Raw genomic sequence first — 23,829 nt, 5'->3', positions numbered from 1 at the left:
TGGGATGGCTCGACGATGATCGAAGATCACCTTACCATCCTCTAGAACACGCGCCAGATGCCTAACGCGGCATTCGTCAAGGTGCGGGTGCCGCCGTCGGAGGAGATTTCGCCGCACCCGAAGGGAGACGAGTGGGTCATCTTCCGCTCGCACTTCCTCCGTGGCTTCGGCCTTACGGCGAGCGGCTTCCTCCGCTCGTTCATGGACTTCAACCACCTCCAGCCGCATCACCTGACGCCCAACACCGTGACGCTGCTCCGCCTTGGTCACGGCGTGCGAGGGATACCTTGGCATCCTGCCCACACTCGAGCTGTGGGGAGCGTTCTTCTACGGCAAGCTGGGCACCTCCGCCAAGGAGACGGCGGCCGAGTGCGGCGGATTCGTCGTCGTGCGCCGACCGGTGAAGAGGAATGCCTTCACGGTCATCAAACTGTCATAGTCGGTGAAACTGTGGCAGCAGTCTTATTTCTACGTTGAGAACGTCAACCCAGCTGTCGACTTCATCAACCTGCCGGCCTATGAGGCCGGCCCCCCTGTCGGGATTCGGCCCAACTGGGGCTATAAGCCGAAGCCAGTGTCGGCGGACGCGGCTACCACCATCGGCCGACTCCGGGTGCTCCAGGAGTCAGAGGGCCTCGTGGCCTCCAACCTCCTCATCGCCTTCGTCGAGCGCCGGGTCCTCCCACTTCAAGGCCGCCCTCACATGATCTATCGGATGAGCGGGCACCGTGACCCGAGCAGGATGTGCACGAAGGAGATTCTGACTGCTGAGGTGGCGAGGATGGTGAATGAGATCTCCGACCTCAAGGTGTCGGAGGGAGCTTGGCGGTTTGGGAAACGGCCGTACTCCTGCGACAATCCGCCGCCTGCCGTAAGTCTCTTAACTTCTTCCTTTTTTGGTTCTGGCTTTAGTCTTGTTCCTGGTGTGAGACAACTTCTTCTCCGGAGCGCAGATTTACATGTCTGCGGCGACGGCCACCATCGTGGGGCCGGGTGGTGACTACCAGCCGGACCGGGAGGTGAGCGATGAGGATGACCCCGACATGGGCGCGGCCACCTTGGATGATGATGCAGCAGGTGGCGGCGATGGAGTAGGCGGCTCCGAGGAGGGCAGCGGTGTGGAAACCTAGCCCGATGATGATGAAGACGAAGACGAGCCGCGCCCCTCCCGGAGCACTGTCAACACCAGCGCAGGCCCCTCTACCATGACGTCCGCCCGAGGCGGCAAGCGCAAGCGGAAGCAACGCGTCGCCTTGTTTGGCAGCGCGCCGAAGAAGCCCAAGAACCCGGTCGCGGCGACCAGGCGAAAAGAGGCCGCGACCAAGGTGGCCAAGTTCTAGAGGTAGCCGAAGGTGCCGCCCATGGTGTTAGCGTAAGTGCTCCTCCTATGCTTCTTCCTCTTTGCCTATCTAGCCTAGGAAACTTCTTTATCTTGCCTTCCTATCTCAGGGCCTCGCTCACCCTCGAGAAGTCGGCCGCCACCTCGGTCATCAGGTTGGCGGAGACCTCCACCACCAGCCGGCAAATCGACCCGGCTGCCGACCTCCGGGAGGCGCAGGAGCGGAATGCGCGGGAGGTGCGCGAGGAACAGGAAGCCGACCGCCTGGCGAAGGCGGAGGTGGACAAGGCCGCAATATCTGCAGTGAGGAAGCTGGCGCAAGCAGAGGCTGACACCGCGGAGAAGGAGAGGCTCGTAGAGGCTGCGCGCCGCCAGGAGCCGCTGCTCGTGACTCCCCTGAACACCGCACCGCCTCCGCCGAAGTTTGTGGCGACGACTGGGGGAGCCGGCGACGAGCAACCGGTCATGGAGAGGGAGGGCGGCAACGTGGCCGTGCCGTACGTCATCGTGCCGCCGCCACCACCAACCGGCGGAACGCAGGACGAGCAGCCGGCCGCCCCGCCGGTGCCACCAGTCGGGAACGAGGTGGTGACAGACCTGACTCCTGAGGTCCATACACCCACGCGCCACTGTCTTGCGAAGGCGCCCTAGGCACCACGGCCGCTGGAGGCCGGTGCCGTGAGCTTATCGGTCCCTGACACCGAGGCGACCAGCACCGCGCCCGCTGGCTGGGTACACGGAGACGGGACGGGCGCCTTGAACCAAGCAGTCCTCGACGTCCAGGCCAAACTCCGGGCCGAAGCCAAAGCCCTCAAGCGATGCAACGAGGCGTTCCTGGACTCGCGGGCAGCCATCCGTGTAAGTTTCTTACTTCTCTTTACTTTTATCTTCTTGCTTCCTTCATGGGGGCGCGCCAGCGGACCCACTGGGTGTAGTCCCCAAGTTTAGGGCCGGCTGCTGAGCAGGCGGTCCGGAACTTTCACTTGCAAGCGTCGAATGCTAACTTTATCTGATATCCCTCTTGTAGGATTACCACAATCTTTGCGCGGCCACCTTCAACTCCGAAGTCCGGGAGCTAGAGAAGCAGACCGCCAACTTGTCTGAGAGCCGGAGTAAGTTTTGATTTCCTTCCTTCGCGGGGGCGCGCTGGCGCACCTGCGGGCTATAGTCCCCGAGGTTCGGCTGACTGCTGAGCAGTCAAGCCAAATCTTTTTAGTGACTTTACTTCTGTTGGTGGCTTTCTCTCTGTGGGGGAACAATAGCGCACCCGCGGGCTGTAGTCCCTGAGATTTGGGCCGACTACTGAGCAGTCGGGCCGGATCTCCCCGGCAACTGCATCCCTTCTTTGTTGTTTGACTAACATTCTTTCCTTCCTCCCTTTTTACAGAGGCCAACACCGCCTTGCAGCAGTAGCTAGGCGAAGCCAACACCGCCCTGCATGGCAAGGAGGCGGAGTGCAGCAAGCTGGCCGAGGAGCATGACCGACTAGTCACTCAGCTCGCGGAGCAGGCGGAGGCTCTCAAGACGGCTCAGAGGGAAGCGAAGACGAAGGAGACCGACCTCCTTGCTGAGTTCGAGATCGAGCGCTCCGCCTGGGCCGACAAGGAGGCGCAGATGACTACATGCTTCAGCAGCATCGAAGACTTGGTCGATGGTGAGGTTTGTTTCCTTTTCTTTCTTGTTTTGAGTCGCCGGTCCTTATCTAGGCCGACTGCTAGCTTCTGACCTTTGGCTTTTCTTGCCTTCTGTCCCAATAGACTTCTTCCAAGGCCATTCCGTCGTTGCGAACCAGATCATCGAGGCCCAACGCCAGGAGCGGAGGGCGGAAGGCGTGCAGATTGCCGTTGACGCCCCCGGACCCTCAATGAGGCGGAGTAAGTTTTGATTTCCTTCCTTCGCGGGGGCGCGCTGGCGCACCCGCGGGCTATAGTCCCTGAGGTTCGAGCTGACTGCTGAGCAGTCAAGCCAAATCTTTTTAGTGACTTTACTTCTGTTGGTGGCTTTCTCTCTGTGGGGGCGCGATAGCGCACCCGCGGGCTGTAGTCCCCGATATTTGGGCCGACTGCTGAGCAGTCGGGCCGGATCTCCCCGGCAACTGCATCCCTTCTTTGTTGTTTGACTGACGTTCTTTCCTTCCTCCCTTTTTACAGAGGCCAACGCCGCCTTGCAGCAGCAGTTGGGCGAAGCCAACACCGCCCTGCATGGCAAGGAGGCGGAGTGCAGCAAGCTGGCCGAGGAGCATGACCGACTGGTCACTCAGCTCGCGGAGCAGGCGGAGGCTCTCAAGACGGCTCAGAGGGAAGCGAAGACGAAGGAGACCGACCTCCTTGTTGAGTTCGAGATCGAGCGCTCCGCCTGGGCCGACAAGGAGGCGCAGATGACTACATGCTTCAGCAGCATAGAAGACTTGGTCGATGGTGAGCTTTGTTTCCTTTTCTTTCTTGTTTTGAGTCGCCGGTCCTTATCTAGGCCGACTGCTAGCTTCTGACCTTTGGCTTTTCTTGCCTTCTGTCCCAACAGACTTCTTCCCAGGCCATTCCGTCGCTGCGAACCAGATCATCGAGGCCCAACGCCAGGAGCGGAGGGCGAAAGGCGTGCAGATTGCCGTTGACGCCCCCGGACCCTCAACGAGCAGCTCCTCAGCATCCAGGCCTGCCTTTGGCCTGCCCATCAGATGCTGCTCCGCCTTCAGCGCGTTGGGGCCCAGGCGATCTCCGCCCTCTGGCCAGGCGTACAGGCTCTATGCACCCCCAGTCGGACTGCCGACTGGCTGGAGGTGGCAGCCGGCCGCCTGGAGGCCTGGAAGGGCTCTGCAGCCCTGACAGGGGCACGTCGAGCCCTGGAGTTCGTCAAGGCATGGTATCCTGGGCTGGATCTAGCCCAGCTGACCACGTTTCAGCTGGAGGCGCATGAGGAGCTGGTGGCGGTGGAAGCCGAACTTATCAGCAGGGCGGCGGCGATTGCCGACTACACCGACACCAGCGTCTTCATCCCGAAGCGCCATTGGAGTGTCTCGGGCTTAACCCAGAGGACAGCAAGGATTCGGCTGAAGTGATCGACTCCAGTGATGAAGGGGAGGAGGAGGAGGAGGAGGAAAGCGAGGACGACGTGCCGGAGGTTGGAGCGGATGGTCAGCCTCAACCTGACCGGGCCTCAAGCAATGATCCGCGCTCCAAAGCACCGACCGCTGCTGGTGGCGGCCAGGCGGAGACCGACCAGCCGCCCGTTCCACCAACAGATGCCGCCGACTCTGCCGTCCAGCCGTCCGCTGCCCCAACTGGTGCCGCCAACCCTGCCGTCCAGTCGGATCCTTCTGCTGCACCAACCGGCACCGCCGACTCCACCGTCCACCCGGAGCCTTCTGCTGCACCAACCGACACCGCCAACTCCACCGTCCATCCCGAGCCTTCTGCTGCCCCTTAGGACGTTATGTTTTTCTTTTTCTGCTCACTATTCTGGACAACTTTGGTTAAATTTGCACAATTCCACCCGCGGGTTTATATCAAACTTTGTTGAATGCTGGCCAGTGGGCCTTTATCTATGTAAATATTTTATCGCAATTCATGCTTTGCTTTGCCGACTTCTACTTTTCTTGCCTTATGCTCCTTGCTTTTTTCCTTTGCCGCCCTCCCTTGGCTATCCTCTTGCCAACTAAACAGCCACTCTGCGGACTACGGCTGGGTCGAGTACTTAGCTTTTTGCGGGAGGGCAAGTACTTAGTCATTTGGAGTGTTGGCAAGACAAGCAGAAGCCGGCCGGCCGGCTGCTTGGCAGCCGGCCGAACAGGCGGGATGCCGGCCTCGACTATATGCGTTCTTTCCTTAGCCATTTTTCATGTGGGTATTGTTTCGCAACCCCTGCCCGCCATTTAGTCGCTCTGCAAGCTGCGGCTTCTGACAGGGGAAGTTTTTGGTTCCTCCGGGCTGACTGAATGGCAAGCTGCGCCGGTACTACAACTGCAAGGTGAAGCAGGAGGCGTCGACTTGTCCGGCTACAGGAGGCGGCATATAGCAGAAGGCGGCGAGCCTCCAGGCCGACTGGTCGAACCCGGTGCCAGGCGGAATAATAAAACAACACACACTCATGGGCATAATACTTATCATATAGATAAAAGAGGGTAGTCCCCGAGCTCTTCTCGGGGGACCCGGAGCCTTCGTAATTAATACAAAAGGTAGCGTGATACATACTGCTTTCAACTGTAAAATCTTCGGAGGAGGTTTGTGTTCCATGGCCTCTCCATATCCTTGACTGAGTCATCTCTTTTGCGTGCTCTGGGCTTCTGAGCGTCGATCAGATAGTAGGAATCGTTGCCCAGCACCTTGCTGATGATAAAAGGGCCTTCCCAAGGTGCCGAGAGCTTGTGCTGGCCGGCTGTTTGCTGGATCAGCTGGAGCACAAGGTCTCCCTCTTGGAAGGATCTTGGATTCACCTTGCGGTTGTAGTATCGATGCAGATTTTGCTGGTAGATGGCGGACCGGCTGAGTGCTAGCAGCCGACCCTCTTCCAGCAAGTCGACGCCGTCTTCTCGCGCCTCCTTGGCGTCCGCCTCGATGTACATGGTGACTCATGGGGAGTCGAACTCTATGTCCGTCGGGATGACGGCTTCAGCACTAAAGACGAGGAAGAAGGGCGTGAAGCTGGTTGACTTGTTCGGAGTCATGCGCAGGCTCCAGAGGACGGTCGGTAGCTCATCGGGCCAGCAGCCGGCCGAACGCTCTAGAGGCTCAACCAGTCAGGGCTTGATGTTGGAGAAAATGAGGCTGTTTGCCCGCTCTACTTGGCCGTTTGACTGTGGATGGGAAACAGACGCTAAGTCCAGTCGGATGCCCTGCATCGCGCAGAAATGTGCCAAGGCTCCTTTGGTGAAGTTTGTGCTGTTGTCGGTTATGATGCTATGTGGTATGCCGTATCGAGTGGTGATGTCGGCGATGAAAGTCATGGCAGGCGGCCCATTCAGCTTCTTGATTGGCTTTGCTTCTATCCACTTGGTGAACTTGTCCACAACGACAAGCAGATGAGTCATGCCACCACGGGCCGCCTTTAATGGCCCCACCATATCCAAACCCCAGATAGCAAAGGGCCAGGCAATGGGAATTGTCTTGAGTGCGGAAGCCTGCAAGTGTGGCTTGGAGCGGAACTTCTGACACCCTTTGCACTTCTGGACCAACTCTTTGGCATCTTCTAGAGTAGTCGGCCAGAAAAAACCATGACAGAAAGCTTTGGCAACAAGCGATAAGCCGCATGGTGACCACATTCGCCTTGGTGAATATCTTTGAGGATTGCTTGACCCTGGTCCGGCTCCATGCAGCGTTGGTACACACTAGTGACACTGCGCCGAACTAGTTCTTTGTTGACTATGGTGTATGCTGCTGCCCGCCGTTGCACTTGTCAGGCTAGGATCTCGTCAACCGGCAGCTCTTTGTTCACCAGGAAGTTGAGGATGGGTTGAGCCCATGAGGGTGCTGCTATCTCCCCGACTGCCATGACTGTAATTTGTACAAGGGCGGCTGGGCCGGGAGGCGGCGGGTTGGAGTTGGCTGCCGCCTGCTGAGTTGAAGAAGTCCCCATGTCAGGACCCCGACTCGATGCCACATAGATCTAGCATGTAACACCTCATATCACTTTGCGGCCTCACGCACGGTATTCCCACGGGTGTCGCCTTACCTTTACCCGGGACCGTTTGCGCCTTTTGGCACACGTATATGACAGTGTCGCTAGCATCCATATGATAAGGAGCCCGGGCTGACATGGCTAGTCGTAAACCCAAAGTGGCACAAACTTACAGGGACAGGCATCCATGACCCAGCATCGAACGTGTCGGTCATCAGCGAGTGAATCCAGGCTGTAGCACTGGGCTAGCAGGACTCCGGTGAACCGGGCTGTAGCGGGCTAACAGGACTCCGGTATTCATCGCGTGACATTTCCCCGAAGGGACAGACACAGGAACGAAGAAGGACACATGCCGGCCAGCCTAAGTGTTCCGGAGCAGTAGCAAGCTACCAAGGCTCAATGGAAACACTAGGAGACATTTCCCGGTAAGAGAGGCTACTAAAGATAAACAACTAGATGGTCAGATCCCACACATACCAAGCATTTCAATAACATACACACAATATGCTCGATATGTGCAAATACAACATGGCATCACAACATGACTCTACGACTCAAGTATTTAATCAATAGGCTCCGAGGAGCGAGATATTACAAACATGGGTCTCATGACCCAACACTCAGAGCATACAAGTCAAAGCACAAGCGGAAGCTATCATGTCTGGGTACAGACATCTATAAATGAAAAAGGCTGAGAAGCCTGACTATCTACCAGATCCTGCCGAGGGCACATGATCGTAGCTGAGGTAACAAGCTAAACGTCGAAGTCCATGTGGAACTACTAGTGAGAATGAAGTCTCTCTGCAAAACATAAAATAGGCAAACGTGAGTACAAATGTACCCAGCAAGACTTACATCAGAACTAACTACATATGCATCATTATCAACAAAGGGATGGTGGGGTTTAACTGCAGCAAGCCAGCTTTGACTCGGTGGCTATCCTAAACTACGACTGGAAGCGACTCTTTTGAGGTGGCGCACACGAGTCCACATATTCACCATATCAATACACCACTATGGATCCGCTCCCGTCTCCCTACGAGAACGCCATCCATAGCACTCACGCTTATCTTGCGCATTTTAAAGTATCCACTTTCACTTGTCTATGAACTGATATAAGCAACCCAGAAGTCCTTTACCGCGGACACGGCTATTCGAATAGATGATGTTAACCCTGCAGGGGTGTACTTCTTCATACATGTTTCCACCACTTAGCGTCTGCACACGACATGTGCTCGGCAGACTTCAAGCGAAAGCCGACGTGGGTGTAGACCACGACCTACCTAAACACTCAAGTCTCTAGTCCAGGTTTATTGCCTATTCGGGTTCCATCCATGAGGAGATCCGGCCGGAGTTTCGCTCACAGCCCCAAACGATGTGAACAGGGTTCCGTGACACCAAACGGGTGCCCGGTTTACCCGGCCACGTGCCTACCGCATCACAGCCCACCCCTACGGTCAGCGCTGTCCACGGCCTCCAGCATACTACAAACACCAGAAACTACTTGCAACTCCTGGACAGAGGACAAGGGTGAATAAGAAGTCGAGCGGGGTCATATTTCAGGGCCCAATGTATGGTAGTAGCTGAGTCATGGATCACAAACACAGAACTCAGTTCCTAAGGACGGCTTCAATGAGACAACCCACCATGTACTCCTACATGGCCTCTCACCGCTACCTTTACCAAATCGTGTTCACACACTTAGCTCTCAATGGTAGGACATGTTCACACACCTCTGATCCATTCCCGATGAATCAGACCTGACACAACTCTAAGCAGTAGCAGGCATGACAAACAAGCATGAATGAGTAGGCACAACAGGGCTCAAACAACTCCTACTCATGCTAGTGGGTTTCATCTATTTACTGTGGCAATGACAGGTCATGCAGAGGATAAAGGGGTTCAGCTACCGCAGCAAGTAACAGATGAATCGGTGTTGTCCTAATGCATTAAAAGAGAGCAGGAGCGAGAGAGTAGGATTGTATCGGAATGAACAAGGGGGTTTTGCTTGCCTGGCACTTCTGAAGATAACATTGAGTCTTCATCAGTGTCAACGATCACATCATCGGTATCACGTCTATCGAGAGGGGACAAATACCGGCAACACAGAAGGGAACACAATCAATGCAATGCACAATATGATGCATGATCATGACATGGCAAAATGAATGTGTTTTGGGCTAATGCATCTAAAACCAGATTAAATGAAGTTGGTTTGAATCCAAGATTCAAATTCAAACTCCATATGTGGTTATTTAAATGCCATTTATTTGATTTGTGCTAAACAGCACCTATAAGTTGTTCTAACATGCATGAAAATGGTACAGATGGATTCCTTGAATTTTTCTGATAATTTTTCATATATAAATTATTTAATTTGGAGTTACGGTTGAATTTCTATGATTTATTGAAGTTTTAGCTATTTTCTGGAATTAATAAATCATTTTTGATTTATTTTAATTCCAGAAACAAATACTGCGTCAGCATGACGTATTAGTGACGTCAGCAGGTCAACGTGGCTGGTCCAGGTCAAACCTGACGGCTGGGACCCGCACGTCAGTGTAACAGGCAGGGACAGAGGCTGACTGGTGGGTCCGGTCAATGCTGACATGGCAAAGTCAACGGTGACAGGCGGGGCCCTCTGAGATTAGTGCTAATTTAACAGAGAGGTTAAACTAATTAATTAGGCACGGGGGCCCACTTGGCGGTGGCTCTAGTGGGTGATTAGCGGGGTGTTTACGCCCTAATTAAGTGGCCACGTCGGCGAGTGACGCCGGCGACCACGGCGACGGCGAGACCTCGCCGGAGTTGCTCGGGACGGCGCTACGGCCCGCGGCTGGTCGCGCTGAGGGCACCAAGAGTGAGCCCATGCTCCCGCGCATCTAGGGGGACCCACGAGAGGGCGTGGGGTGGCCGGAGTTGAGCGCGGCATCGACCCCGGCGGCGGCCGGAGCTCGGGGGTTCGCGGGACCGGCGCTGCGGTGTGCAAACAAGACGGTTGTCACGCTAGTTTTACTCTACGGGGCGCAACGAGTGCAACGGACGCATGCGTGGGACCAAAAGGTCACCGGAGCTTCACCGGCGACGAGCCCGTGCGGCGGAGCGTCTCGGCTCCGGTGGAGGGAGCGGCTAGGGGGCGAATTAGGCAACGAGGCATGGGGGAAATGATGCAGCGGCTCACCGCGGTTCTTCTGGTGCTGCTGGCGGGGCAGGGGAGGCACGGGATCCGGCGAATCGCCGGCGGGGATCACCGGCACCCGAGGTCGGAAACGGCGGCGTTGGAGATGCAGCAGAGCTTCTGGCGCCGCGGGACTCGATGGAGAGGACGACGACGTCATGGCGGAGCTCGGGAGCGCGTCGGAGAGGAGAGGGGAAGGCGGTGGCTACGCAGGCGATGAGCAGCGGCGACGGGCTCCGCTCAGGAAGGGAGCAGAGAGGGGAAACAGAGGAGCGAGGGGGAGGGAGGTCCAGAGAGCGAGGGAGAAGTGAGAGGGGGTCGGGGAGGCGCGTGGCGTCTCCGGGCGTCGAGGAGGGAGGCAACCAGGCAGGAGGTTGCCAAGCGCGGTGGCGGTGCTCGCCACCGAGCTGCTTCGTGCGCTGGCACGGGAAGAAGACAGGAGAAGGGGGGGCCAGGTGGGCTGGGCCGCGCAGGTGGGCTGCACAGTGTTGGGCTGTGGGTGGCTGCCAGGTAATCTGAGGTAAGTGGCCCAGGTAGGTTTCCTGCTCTATTTTATTTTTTTCTTCTGTTTTGTTTTATTTAATATCTTTTGCCATTGTTTTTTTTTTTGAATTTAAACAAATTCAAACAATGCCAAAAACTCCTCTGAATAATTTTATTTGGCTAGATGGACTTTTCCAAAGGCTCATAAAATATTTCAGGGGTATTTGAAATTATATTCTAATTATATGAATATAATTCAAATTCAAATAGCTAATGATTTAAATTCAAAGTCCCAAAAATAAATCCTTAAAAATGTTCAATATTTTGGTTGGGACCAGAACCCTTACCAAAAATTATCAAACATTTAAGAAGAGCCTTTTGGAGCAATGAATGAGATTTCTAGGGTTTTTGCCCCTCTTTTATTTAGGGTTTTGAGGCTTCCAATATTCCTCAATTCAAGTTTCAAAAATATAGGCATGATGCACACATGAAGCTAACCTAGAGCAATGCCAGAAGCTAGGGATGTGACAACTCACCCCCACTAAACAAGAATCTCGTCTCGAGATTCAAGTGTAGGGTAAGGTGAAGGGGAAACGCAAACTAGTATAATCTTCACGATCCAGGGTGCACTTCAGTTGAATGTTGATTCATTCACCATCATTGCCTTGAAGTCTTGCTCTGAGAAATCCTGTCAACATGACATGGAGGGAAGAGGGAGACTCTAGAAGGGTCGATCTTCTCGAAGATCGAACAACTCACGGAATGAGACATAGGACCATCTCTCGGGTTGAGACACGAGATACACATCAAGAGGGGTGGAAAGAGACGGATGACGAAGGTGCACTAGGTAGACAATAATTTCACGCTTAAGAAGGTGGTAAACAATTGTCAACGTAGCGAGGAGTTGAGTTGCCATGATACCACGACGAAACATCCTGGAGGAGGGTGATTCGTAGAGTATTATCTTAAGTGGCAAAAAGAATTACCTTTGATATAGAGATCGTTGAGACTCTCTATATCAGCCGAAGGCAAATCACAGCAATCGATTGGCGGGGGTCGGTAGAATGGCATACTCGGACTTGGATGATGTGGATTACCTTGTTGAAGACAACGTAATAGATGATTTTTGCTTATCACCGGAAATGGAAGAGACCCATGGTAGAATGGCACATTGGCGGTGCAAGCTGGGAACAAAATGCAAATGCTGGGAATGATTCTAGTAACTGGGGAAGAACCCAACAATAGAGAGTGAATTCACTGTTTGAATAGGTCATAGCATTGCCGAGGAAACTGAGAGCAAACCCAGTTAGTGCCGGTGATAACACGTAGCGCTTGTACGTGCTCTCAAGAACTTGAGCATTTTCATATTCATCAAGGTTTTACCAACATCCGTGTCAAGGATCCTGGCAACACAACATACCACCATGATGAACAACGATGGACGATGCAGATGCAAAGGAAGATAACACCTTCTCAGATTTCACCTTAGCGAGGCCAAGGAAATAAAAATCTGGATGATCGACCGAGAGACATTTAGCACTCCGCTTCTAATGTTCTCCTTGATGTGCTAGTGTAACCCATTCATAGATATGGTTTGATATCTAGAAAACAAGTAAAAAGGTCGGACTTCGGGATCTCAAAATCCATAGGGGCAACTAGGGAGTAAATCCTACGAAATCCCTATGGGGAGGTGGCCAACTTCCTCAATCAAGATATTATAATAATAGGTCTTCCGGTTGGGTGTGTTGGCCACGACATCCACTTTACCGGTTATCGAGGGACCAATATTATAGTTCTTGGAAAATGTTCCAACCATCATATCTGCCTGAGATTCAGATCTGGTTGGTGTTAGGATATTCCAGACTCATCGAGTCTAGGAAGAAAAATGAAAGTTTGCAACACAATTCGATGAGATGACGTTGCGAGATTCTCGGGGAATGAACTACGATAGCAAGCTCCAAAACATGAGCTGGTTCTGCTACGCACGTGTGAACATGTTGTCCCAGACAAGCATGACCACGTGGTAGTCTTACAATAAAACACTACCGAGTTCTGGTTGGGAACCATCACCGTGGATAACGAAGTCCTTGCATAAGTCATATGATTAGCTCTTATGAAGGAACTTCTTCTCCTTGAACAAATCAATCAGTGGCTTGGTGTGCTCGGGACACATGTGGAATGAAGGTTGCAAGTCTCCAGACCACAGAATACTTCGCACGTGTGCATGACCGATTTGTGATGATTCCAAGGAAACAAAACAATCTTCCTCAAATTCATGGCGGCAACTTGCATCATATGCACATGAATTAGGGAAAGTCACTACTTTCATTCAAACATATGCTTCATGAACGAAACACGAAGAAATGCTTACACAAGTTTCCAACACTAGGTTGATGTTCAACATGATTCATGGGGGGAGACAAAATGCTACTGATGGGCTCAACAGCAACTCGTCGGAATTTCCATATCACTGGACTTCCACCATCATGTGAACACGGTGATAGCATTGGTCAGACCAAAGATGTAATGGTGTATGCTCGAGCGATCGACCACGAGTAGGACAACATTACGAGCATCGTTGGTACTGATTTGATTTGACGATAGCCCACACTCAAATCAAGGGATAGATAAGACAATAGGTCCATCAACTGATCACAGGGACCAGTCGATGAAGATATCATCTTCTTTCAACACACACTACACAAAAATATCCCTTTGGAACAAACTAAGTCAGGCAAGCTTTTATCTTCCAACTCTCCAAGTTGTCGTTTAGCTTAACCAACTAGCTCAGGGGTATCCAACACGGATTCTTGGAGAAAGGGTGGTTTACAATAAACCAACTTGATCACGAGCTCAACATAGCGGTCAGGTGACAACCTGGTAGTACTTCCGAGAAGATCTTCGGAAAATCACGAACCACCGATATGTTACTAAGCTCGAGAACAATCTTGCTTTTCAGGGCAAGATGATATGATCAAATGAGCGAGGATTGACAAGATCATAACTCATCAATCGAAATGTGCACCAGGAAGATGGGCAAGGTAGCACGATCAATCTTAGAATAATGATTCAAGAACAAACACGTTAAGAATGAGGTTATTGTCCATTTAACTACCAAGCAACACAGTTGCTAGCAGTATTGATTTCACACGCCATGATTCATTTGTCGGTATTCCGGTTACGATAACACAGGAACCGAGGAATGAACAATGATGGCAAGAAGTATCACTGTACCAAGAGTTCATAGGATGGTGTGCAATTCCTATAACAATCTCGATATAAAATATGGTAATACTCCAAGGTAGAACAGAACAAAAGCTGGATTAGTAATTTGATCTGCGGAGCACAACTTTTTTTTGACCCAATCCTGGATATGGATGAGGTACTGGAGTTTGTTTCTCCTAGTCATTCAGGACGGAATGGCTTGACAGGCCACAAAAGTAATAGGCATCGATAAACGAACGCACGCATACTCTTGACTATCAATTGATAGACGAGGGTCAGAATGCAACTAAAGAGAACAACTCAAAGGAACATATAATTTTCTGAGTTGTGGATGCATAGATTAGTATGTCGAACCAAGTTCAACATATTTCTTCCGGATAACCCATGCAGAAAGGTAGAACTGGCAGAGCCACAATATATAATGGAGATCTCATCAAGAGTAATCCTGTTGTGATATTTCAGTTCAACGAGGAACTTCTGCCATAAGTAGTTCATGGTATTTGGAAGAAGAAGATACCACGGACTTCAAGGACTATCGCAAAGGTTACTAATATCCTAAAGGCACTAGCAATTACTATCAACATGAAGTAAGTAGAGTGAATCTCGGGTTCAAGAACCCGGGAACAGAGTGCCTATTACTAAGTAGCATCACGGAATGCTTTCGAGGATAAAGGCCAGAATCATCACACTGGGACACCAAATCATGGCTAAATTACTAGATGATCCCCTAAGACACCTAGGGTCATAATGATATCTCCAACATATATGTCAAGGTAACGGAGTACCTCAACTCACTGATTAGTGTGGTTAATCTGGCCCATGGAAACATTGAAACGGGAAGAAAGGATTTGCAAATGCATCAGACTACTTAGAAACCTGGGATGACTCGGACAGCATAACGGCTGTAAATGCTCAGAAAAGATTTGAGACATTCACAAAAATGGTGGCATAACCACTCAGAAGCACAATATCAAGGTTTCGAGATCAACAATTAACATACGGAAGTAGAAACTGAACTGAGGCTTAATTCCAACAATTTTATAGGTCTACGGATTAGTAACACGTGATCCTGATAGAAAGAAGAGAAAGCCTAGTTCTTAACCCCGTAGGAAAGAAGATGATGACTCAGATCAGAAGGCCATGAGGTATAATGAGTAAAAAGAGCCTTACGTTCCATCCCACAATCAATTCCCTTATATAACTAAAGAATTTCTAGACTCAACTTCGACCAGTTTGGCTTGGTAATCCTACAGGCAGTCAAGCTCTGATACCAACGCTGTCAGGACCCCGACTCGATGCCACATAGATCTAGCATGTAACACCTCATATCACTTTGCGGCCTCACGCACGGTATTCCCACGGGTGTCGCCTTACCTTTACCCGGGACCGTTTGCGCCTTTTGGCACACGTATATGACAGTGTCGCTAGCATCCATATGATAAGGAGCCCGGGCTGACATGGCTAGTCGTAAACCCAAAGTGGCACAAACTTACAGGGACAGACATCCATGACCCAGCATCGAACGTGTCGGTCATCAGCGAGTGAATCCAGGCTGTAGCACTGGGCTAGCAGGACTCCGGTGAACCGGGCTGTAGCGGGCTAACAGGACTCCGGTATTCATCGCGTGACATTTCCCCGAAGGGACAGACACAGGAACGAAGAAGGACACATGCCGGCCAGCCTAAGTGTTCCGGAGCAGTAGCAAGCTACCAAGGCTCAATGGAAACACTAGGAGACATTTCCCGGTAAGAGAGGCTACTAAAGATAAACAACTAGATGGTCAGATCCCACACATACCAAGCATTTCAATAACATACACACAATATGCTCGATATGTGCAAATACAACATGGCATCACAACATGACTCTACGACTCAAGTATTTAATCAATAGGCTCCGAGGAGCGAGATATTACAAACATGGGTCTCATGACCCAACACTCAGAGCATACAAGTCAAAGCACAAGCGGAAGCTATCATGTCTGGGTACAGACATCTATAAATGAAAAAGGTTGAGAAGCCTGACTATCTATCAGATCCTGCCGAGGGCACAAGATCGTAGCTGAGGTAACAAGCTAAACGTCGAAGTCCACGTGGAACTACTAGTGAGACTGAAGTCTCTCTGCAAAAACATAAAATAGGCAAACGTGAGTACAAATGTACCCAGCAAGACTTACATCAGAACTAACTACATATGCATCATTTTCAACAAGGGGATGGTGGGGTTTAACTGCAGCAAGCCAGCTTTGACTCGGTGGCTATCCTAAACTACGACTGCAAGCGACTCTTTTGAGGTGGCGCACACGAGTCCACATATTCACCATATCAATACACCACTATGGATCCGCTCCCGTCTCCCTACGAGAACGCCATCCATAGCACTCACGCTTATCTTGCGCATTTTAAAGTATCCACTTTCACTTGTCTATGAACTGATATAAGCAACCCAGAAGTCCTTTACCGCGGACACGGCTATTCGAATAGATGATGTTAACCCTGCAGGGATGTACTTCTTCATACATGTTTCCACCACTTAGCGTCTGCACACGACATGTGCTCGGCAGACTTCAAGCGAAAGCCGACGTGGGTGTAGACCACGACCTACCTAAACACCTAAGTCTCTAGTCCAGGTTTATCGCCTATTCGGGTACCATCCATGAGGAGATCCGGCCGGAGTTTCGCTCACAGCCCCAAACGATGTGAACAGGGTTCCGTGACACCAAACGGGTGCCCGGTTTACCCGGCCACGTGCCTACCGCATCACAGCCCACCCCTACGGTCAGCGCTGTCCACGGCCTCCAGCATACTACAAACACCAGAAACTACTTGCAACTCCTGGACAGAGGACAAGGGTGATTAAGAAGTCGAGCGGGGTCATATTTCAGGGCCCAATGTATGGTAGTAGCTGAGTCATGGATCACAAACACAGAACTCAGTTCCTAAGGACGGCTTCAATGAGACAACCCACCATGTACTCCTACATGGCCTCTCACCGCTACCTTTACCAAATCGTGTTCACACACTTAGCTCTCAATGGTAGGACATGTTCACACACCTCTGATCCATTCCCGATGAATCAGACCTGACACAACTCTAAGCAGTAGCAGGCATGACAAACAAGCATGAATGAGTAGGCACAACAGGGCTCAAACAACTCCTACTCATGCTAGTGGGTTTCATCTATTTACTGTGGCAATGACAGGTCATGCAGAGGATAAAGGGGTTCAGCTACCGCAGCAAGTAACAGATGAATCGGTGTTGTCCTAATGCATTAAAAGAGAGCAGGAGCGAGAGAGTAGGATTGTATCGGAATGAACAAGGGGGTTTTGCTTGCCTGGCACTTCTGAAGATAACATTGAGTCTTCATCAGTGTCAACGATCACATCATCAGTATCACGTCTATCGAGAGGGGACAAATACCGGCAACACAGAAGGGAACACAATCAATGCAATGCACAACATGATGCATGATCATGACATGGCAAAATGAATGTGTTTTGGGCTAATGCATCTAAAACCAGATTAAATGAAGTTGGTTTGAATCCAAGATTCAAATTCAAACTCCATATGTGGTTATTTAAATGCCATTTATTTGATTTGTGCTAAACAGCACCTATAAGTTGTTCTAACATGCATGAAAATGGTACAGATGGATTCCTTGAATTTTTCTGATAATTTTTCATATATAAATTATTTAATTTGGAGTTACGGTTGAATTTCTATGATTTATTGAAGTTTTAGCTATTTTCTGGAATTAATAAATCATTTTTGATTTATTTTAATTCCAGAAACAAATACTGCATCAGCATGACGTATTAGTGACGTCAGCAGGTCAACGTGGCTGGTCCAGGTCAAACCTGACGGCTGGGACCCGCACGTCAGTGTAACAGGCAGGGACAGAGGCTGACTGGTGGGTCCGGTCAATGCTGACATGGCAAAGTCAACGGTGACAGGCGGGGCCCTCTGAGATTAGTGCTAATTTAACAGAGAGGTTAAACTAATTAATTAGGCACGGGGGCCCACTTGGCAGTGGCTCTAGTGGGTGATTAGCGGGGTGTTTACGCCCTAATTAAGTGGCCACGTCGGCGAGTGACGCCGGCGACCACGGCGACGACGAGACCTCGCCGGAGTTGCTCGGGACGGCGCTACGGCCCGCGGCTGGTCGCGCTGAGGGCACCAAGAGTGAGCCCGTGCTCCCGCGCATCTAGGGGGACCCACGAGAGGGCGTGGGGTGGCCGGAGTTGAGCGCGACATCGACCCCGGCGGCGGCCGGAGCTCGGGGGTTCGCGGGACCGGCGCTGCGGTGTGCAAACAAGACGGTTGTCGCGCTAGTTTTACTCTACGGGGCTCAACGAGTGCAACGGACGCATGCGTGGGACCAAAAGGTCACCGGAGCTTCACCGGCGACGAGCCCGTGCGGCGGAGCGTCTCGGCTCCGGTGGAGGGAGCGGCTAGGGGGCGAATTAGGCAACGAGGCATGGGGGAAACGATGCAGCGGCTCACCGCGGTTCTTCTGGTGCTGCTGGCGGGGCAGGGGAGGCACGGGATCCGGCGAATCGCCGGCGGGGATCACCGGCACCCGAGGTCGGAAACGGCGGCGTTGGAGATGCAGCAGAGCTTCTGGCGCCGCGGGACTCGATGGAGAGGACGACGATGTCGTGGCGGAGCTCGGGAGCGCGTCGGAGAGGAGAGGGGAAGGCGGTGGCTACGCAGACGATGAGCAGCGGCGACGGGCTCCGCTCGGGAAGGGAGCAGAGAGGGGAAACAGAGGAGCGAGGGGGAGGGAGGTCCAGAGAGCGAGGGAGAAGTGAGAGGGGGTCGGGGAGGCGCGTGGCGTCTCCGGGCGTCGAGGAGGGAGGCAACCAGGCAGGAGGTGGCCAAGCGCGGTGGCGGTGCTCGCCACCGAGCTGCTTCGTGCGCTGGCACGGGAAGAAGACAGGAGAAGGGGGGGCCAGGTGGGCTGGGCCGCGCAGGTGGGCTGCACAGTGTTGGGCTGTGGGTGGCTGCCAGGTAATCTGAGGTAAGTGGCCCAGGTAGGTTTCCTGCTCTGTTTTATTTTTTTCTTCTGTTTTGTTTTATTTATTATCTTTTGCCATTGTTTTTTTTTTGAATTTAAACAAATTCAAACAATGCCAAAAACTCCTCTGAATAATTTTATTTGGCTAGATGGACTTTTCCAAAGGCTCATAAAATATTTCAGGGGTATTTGAAATTATATTCTAATTATATGAATATAATTCAAATTCAAATAGCTAATGATTTAAATTCAAAGTCCCAAAAATAAATCCTTAAAAATGTTCAATATTTTGGTTGGGACCAGAACCCTTACCAAAAATTATCAAACATTTAAGAAGAGCCTTTTGGAGCAATGAATGAGATTTCTAGGGTTTTTGCCCCTCTTTTATTTAGGGTTTTGAGGCTTCCAATATTCCTCAATTCAAGTTTCAAAAATATAGGCATGATGCACACATGAAGCTAACCTAGAGCAATGCCAGAAGCTAGGGATGTGACACCCCAGGCCGACTGCTGCAGTCCCTGGGCCGAGTTCTGAAGTCCCCGGGCTGGGTGTGACGACTGCAGTACCCGGGCTGCCTGCTGAAGTCCCCCCGCCGGCTTCTAGGGCCCTCAAGTTGGATCCGACTGCCTCAGGAGGGGCCGGCACGAAGATGGAGTCAGACTCTGGTGGTGGCTTGATAGACGGCTTGAGGAGGCGCTCCAAGGCGACGCCGGCTGGTATCACTTGCCGAGTGGAGCCGATCCGTGCCAAGGCATCTGCTTGCTCGTTGTCGTTTCTTGGCACGTGGAGGAACTCGCACCCATCAAAATATCCACTGAGTTGCTGCACGAGGAAGCGTTAGCTTGCCATATTTGCGTCCTTGGCGTCCCAGTCGCCTGACGACTGCTGGACCACCAAGTCGGAGTCACCATAGCACAGGATCTGGCAAATGCCGAGTTCCTTGGCAAGCCGGAGCCCGTGTATGAGTGCCTCGTACTCGACTACGTTGTTGGAGGCGGCAAAATGGATTTGCAGCACATATCTGAGCTTGTCGCGTTTGGGAGAGGTGAGGACGATGCCAGCTCCCAGACCGGTGCACATTTTTGAACCATCGAAGTGCATCCACCAATGGGTAGAGTCTGGCGCTAGCGGCAGGTACTGGGTCTCGGCCCAATCGACGAGGAAGTCGGCCAGTGCTTGTGACTTGATGGTGGTGCGAGGCTGGTAGTAGATGGTATAAGGGGCCAGATCAATAGCCCACTTGGCCACTCGGCCTGAAGCATCTCGGCTTCCAATGATCTCAGCGAGCGGAGCAGTGCAGGCAACAGTTATTGGGTGCTCTTGAAAGTAAGGCTTCAGCTTCTTTGCGGCAAAGTGCACACCATAACACATCTTCTTATAGTGTGGGTAGTTTTGCTTGGAGGCGGACAGTACTTCACTCAAGTAATATACCGGCCTCTGGACCGGCAATGCTCTGCCCTCCTCCTTGCGTTCTACCACTATGACCATGCTGACCACCCGACTGGTGGCGGCGATGTAGAGGAGCATGGGCTCTTTCTCAGTTGGAGCCGCCAAGATAGGTGGGGTGGTCAATATCTTCTTGAGCTGGAGAAAAGCTTCGTCCGCCTTGTCGTTCCACTCGAAAAAATTGGTCTTCTTCATGAGCTGGTATAGGGGAATGGCCTTTTTGCCCAGCCGACTGATGAAACGGTTGATTGATGCCAGGCAGCTAGTGAATTTCTGCACGTCCAGCAGTCGGGTGGGCAGCTCCATCTTCTCAATGGCCTTGATCTTCACAGGATTGCACTCTATGCCGCGCTTTGAGACCAGAAAGCTGAGAAGCTGGCTGACTGGTACTCCAAAGACGCATTTCTCCGGGTTGAGCTTGATCTGGAATCGACATGGTTCTCAAAGGTCTCCTTGAGGTCTTCCAGCAGTGTGCCATGCTTTTCCGTCTTCACCACCACATCATCCACATAGACATGGGCATTTCTGCCGAGTTGCTTGAGGAGGCGCTCCTGCATGCAATGCTGAAACGTGGCACCGACATTTCGCAAGCCGAACGTCATGGTCAGGTAGCAGAAGGCTCCAAATGGCGTGATGAAGGCGGTCTTCAGCCCGTCGGCCGGGTTCAGCTTTATCTGATGGTACCCTGAGTATGCATCCAAAAAACTCAATAGCTCGCATCCGGCTGTGGAGTCTATCACTTGGTCAATTCTTGGCAGGGCAAAGGTATCTTTGGGGCAAGCTTTGTTGAGGCTGGTATAATCAATACACATGCGCCACTGCTTATTTTTCTTCAGCACACGAACTGGGTTGGCCAGCCACTCTGGAAAGAATACTTCCATGATGAAACTGGCTGCTCGGTGCCGGGCTATCTCTTCTCCGACAACTCTTCTCTTTTCTTCCGACAGGCGGCGCAAGGGCTTCCTGACCGGCTTGGCATCAGGTCCGACATGTAACTTGTGCTCGGTGAAATCCGTCGGAACATCTGGCATGTCTTTGGGAGACCATGCGAAGATGTCCCAATTCTCACGGAGGAAATCGATGAGCTCGCTTTCCTATTTGCTGTTGAGGTTGGTACCTATGTCAGCATGCCTCTCCGGGTGCTCCGGATCCAGGGGTATCTTCTTTGTTTCTTTTGCCGGCTTGAACGAACCCTGAACTTCCGACTCCTTGGGGATGGGTGACGTTTCTGGCTTCTTGCCTGCCAACGCCCTAACCCGGTCAAGGAGCCGCTTCTCATCTGCAATCACAAGGGACTCGGCCAGCCGGCTGCTGTCCGCGGTGCAGGCGGACGACTTCTTGTAGTCTCCGACTACTGTCAGGATCCCCTTGGTACTCGGCATCTTCATCTTGAGGTAAGCATAGTGGGGGACCGCCATGAACTTGGCTAGGGCAGGCCGGCCAAGCAGCGCATGGTAGGGGCTCTCAAGGTCCACCACTTCAAACCAAACTGGCTCATGGTGGAAATGATTCTTGTCTCCGAAGAGAACATCAATTTGGGTCTTGCCGATTGGTGAGCAGGAAAGGCCAGGGACTATGCCATGGAATATAGTCCGACTGGGGAGGAGCTGCTTCTGCTTGATTCCCAACTTCTCCATTGTTTCACGGTACAGGATATTGATGCTGCTGCCGCCATCTATCAGGACTCTGGAGAAACGAGCTGCCCGCCTCTCCGTTGCAAAGGCAGCATCTAGGACCAGGGTGTAGGAACCAGGGGAGGGCATTACTTCCGAGTGCTCGGCCCTGCTCCAACTGATGGGCTTTTCAGACCAATGCATGAACTCTGGAGCATCTGACGCCACTGCATGCACTTCTTGTTGTTGCTGCCATCTGCTGCGTCTGTCATCGGCCACGCTGGTGAACACAACATAGGATCCGTGCTCAACAGGATACTCGTCTTGTATGGCGCTGACTGGCTGGGCCGCCGGCTGCTGGGGCGAAGGAGGCGGTGGGCCGACAGGCAGAGGAGGAAGGAGTCCATCTCCCTTGGCGATTCTGGTGAGCCAATGGCACTTCCGAGTGGTGTGGTTGGACGGCTTCGCGCCACTATGGAACTTGCAGGGTGCATCTAGGGTCTGCTCATAAGAGAAGGCGGGCAACCAATTGGGCTTTCCGCCCTTCTAACGCTTGGACGCTGGCTGCCCCTCCGGCTACTGGTCCTCGTTTGTCGCCACTTGTCGGCTGGTGGAAGCCGGCTGGGTGGCTTTCCGCTTGTTGTCGCTTGGATGCCGTCGTCGACTGGTGTCACCAGCTAGAGTCTGAGGGGCCTGAGGTGCCACCTTGCCGGACGCATCAACTAGGATTTCCGCCTTCATGGAGGAGTCGGCCGTGGCGTGCTTGTCGGTGATGATTAACAGTTTGTTGAGAGTTGCAGGCTCGTCGCAGAGAAGTTGGTGCTTGAGGAGGGTGCCTTCTCGGCACCCGGCGGTGAGTACTCGATTGCCTGCACCTCGTGCACGCCTTCGTAGGAGTTGCGCAGCTCGGCCCAGCACGTGAGATAGTCGCGAGTCAATTCGTTGGCCCTTGGACGCACAAGGAGAGCTGTCGGGGCTTGGGAGGTCGCTTGTATGTGCTGGTGAAGTTGCGGATGAAAGCTTCGGTGAAATCAACCCAGCTGTTGATGCTACGGGGCTTCAGGCTGTTAAGCCACGTCCGGGCTGTGCCTTGAAGCATGAGCGGGACGTACTTCACGGCAACGCGCTTGTTGCCGTTTGCTATGCTGACGGCCGTGGAGTAGTCGACCAGCCAGTCCTCCGGCTTCACGGAGCCGGTGTACTTGGGTGTATCTCGCGGGAGGGTGAACCCTTTGGGGAAGGGCTCGTCTTGGATTCGTGGGCCGAAACAAGGCGGGCCCAATGCGTCTTCTTCTTCTAGCGCTAGGGATCGGTTGAGGTGGTCGATCCGATGGCGGGCGTCGTTCTCTCCAACTCCCTCTCGGCGACCAAGGCGGTCGCCGAGTGTCGGGTGCATGACAGGCGGCGGAGTGGGGCACCTCTCTCCACGAGGCGGAGGGGGAGGCGGGTCGCCTCGCCGCTCCACTGCCCGAGGGTGGCCATCTTCATCACGCTCAATGGAGAGGCGAGTCCGGTTATGGATGGCAGCCGGCTCATTGCCTCTTCTGCCGCAGGCACCACCAGTCGGTGTCCGGGATGTAGCGCCATGGTCCTGGCGAAGGGGCGGCTCGTCGTTCCGCCGGACGGGCGCTTCGGCGCGGCAGCCGGCTTCGTGCTGCGCGGCGGCCGCGTCTAGGAGCTGATGGACTTGCTCCATCATGTGGCGACGCTCGTCACCCTCGTACTTGTCCAGCTCATCTGTCACTGCCTGGGCGGCCCGGATGTTCTCTGCAGGCGTGGCGTAGACGGGGCATTCTGCCTCGAACATGCTAGCGATGGTCGTGCCATGCTGCCAGAACGAGCCGATGCGGCTAGGCCCCTTAGGGGCCAGTGTGCTACCAACGGCCCGGTCCATCTCGCGCCGGTAGGCGTCCAAGAGG

Source organism: Triticum dicoccoides, chromosome 4B (assembly GCF_002162155.2).
Source record: "Triticum dicoccoides isolate Atlit2015 ecotype Zavitan chromosome 4B, WEW_v2.0, whole genome shotgun sequence".
Lineage (NCBI taxonomy): Eukaryota > Viridiplantae > Streptophyta > Magnoliopsida > Poales > Poaceae > Triticum > Triticum dicoccoides.
This window is presented reverse-complemented; position numbering follows the sequence as displayed.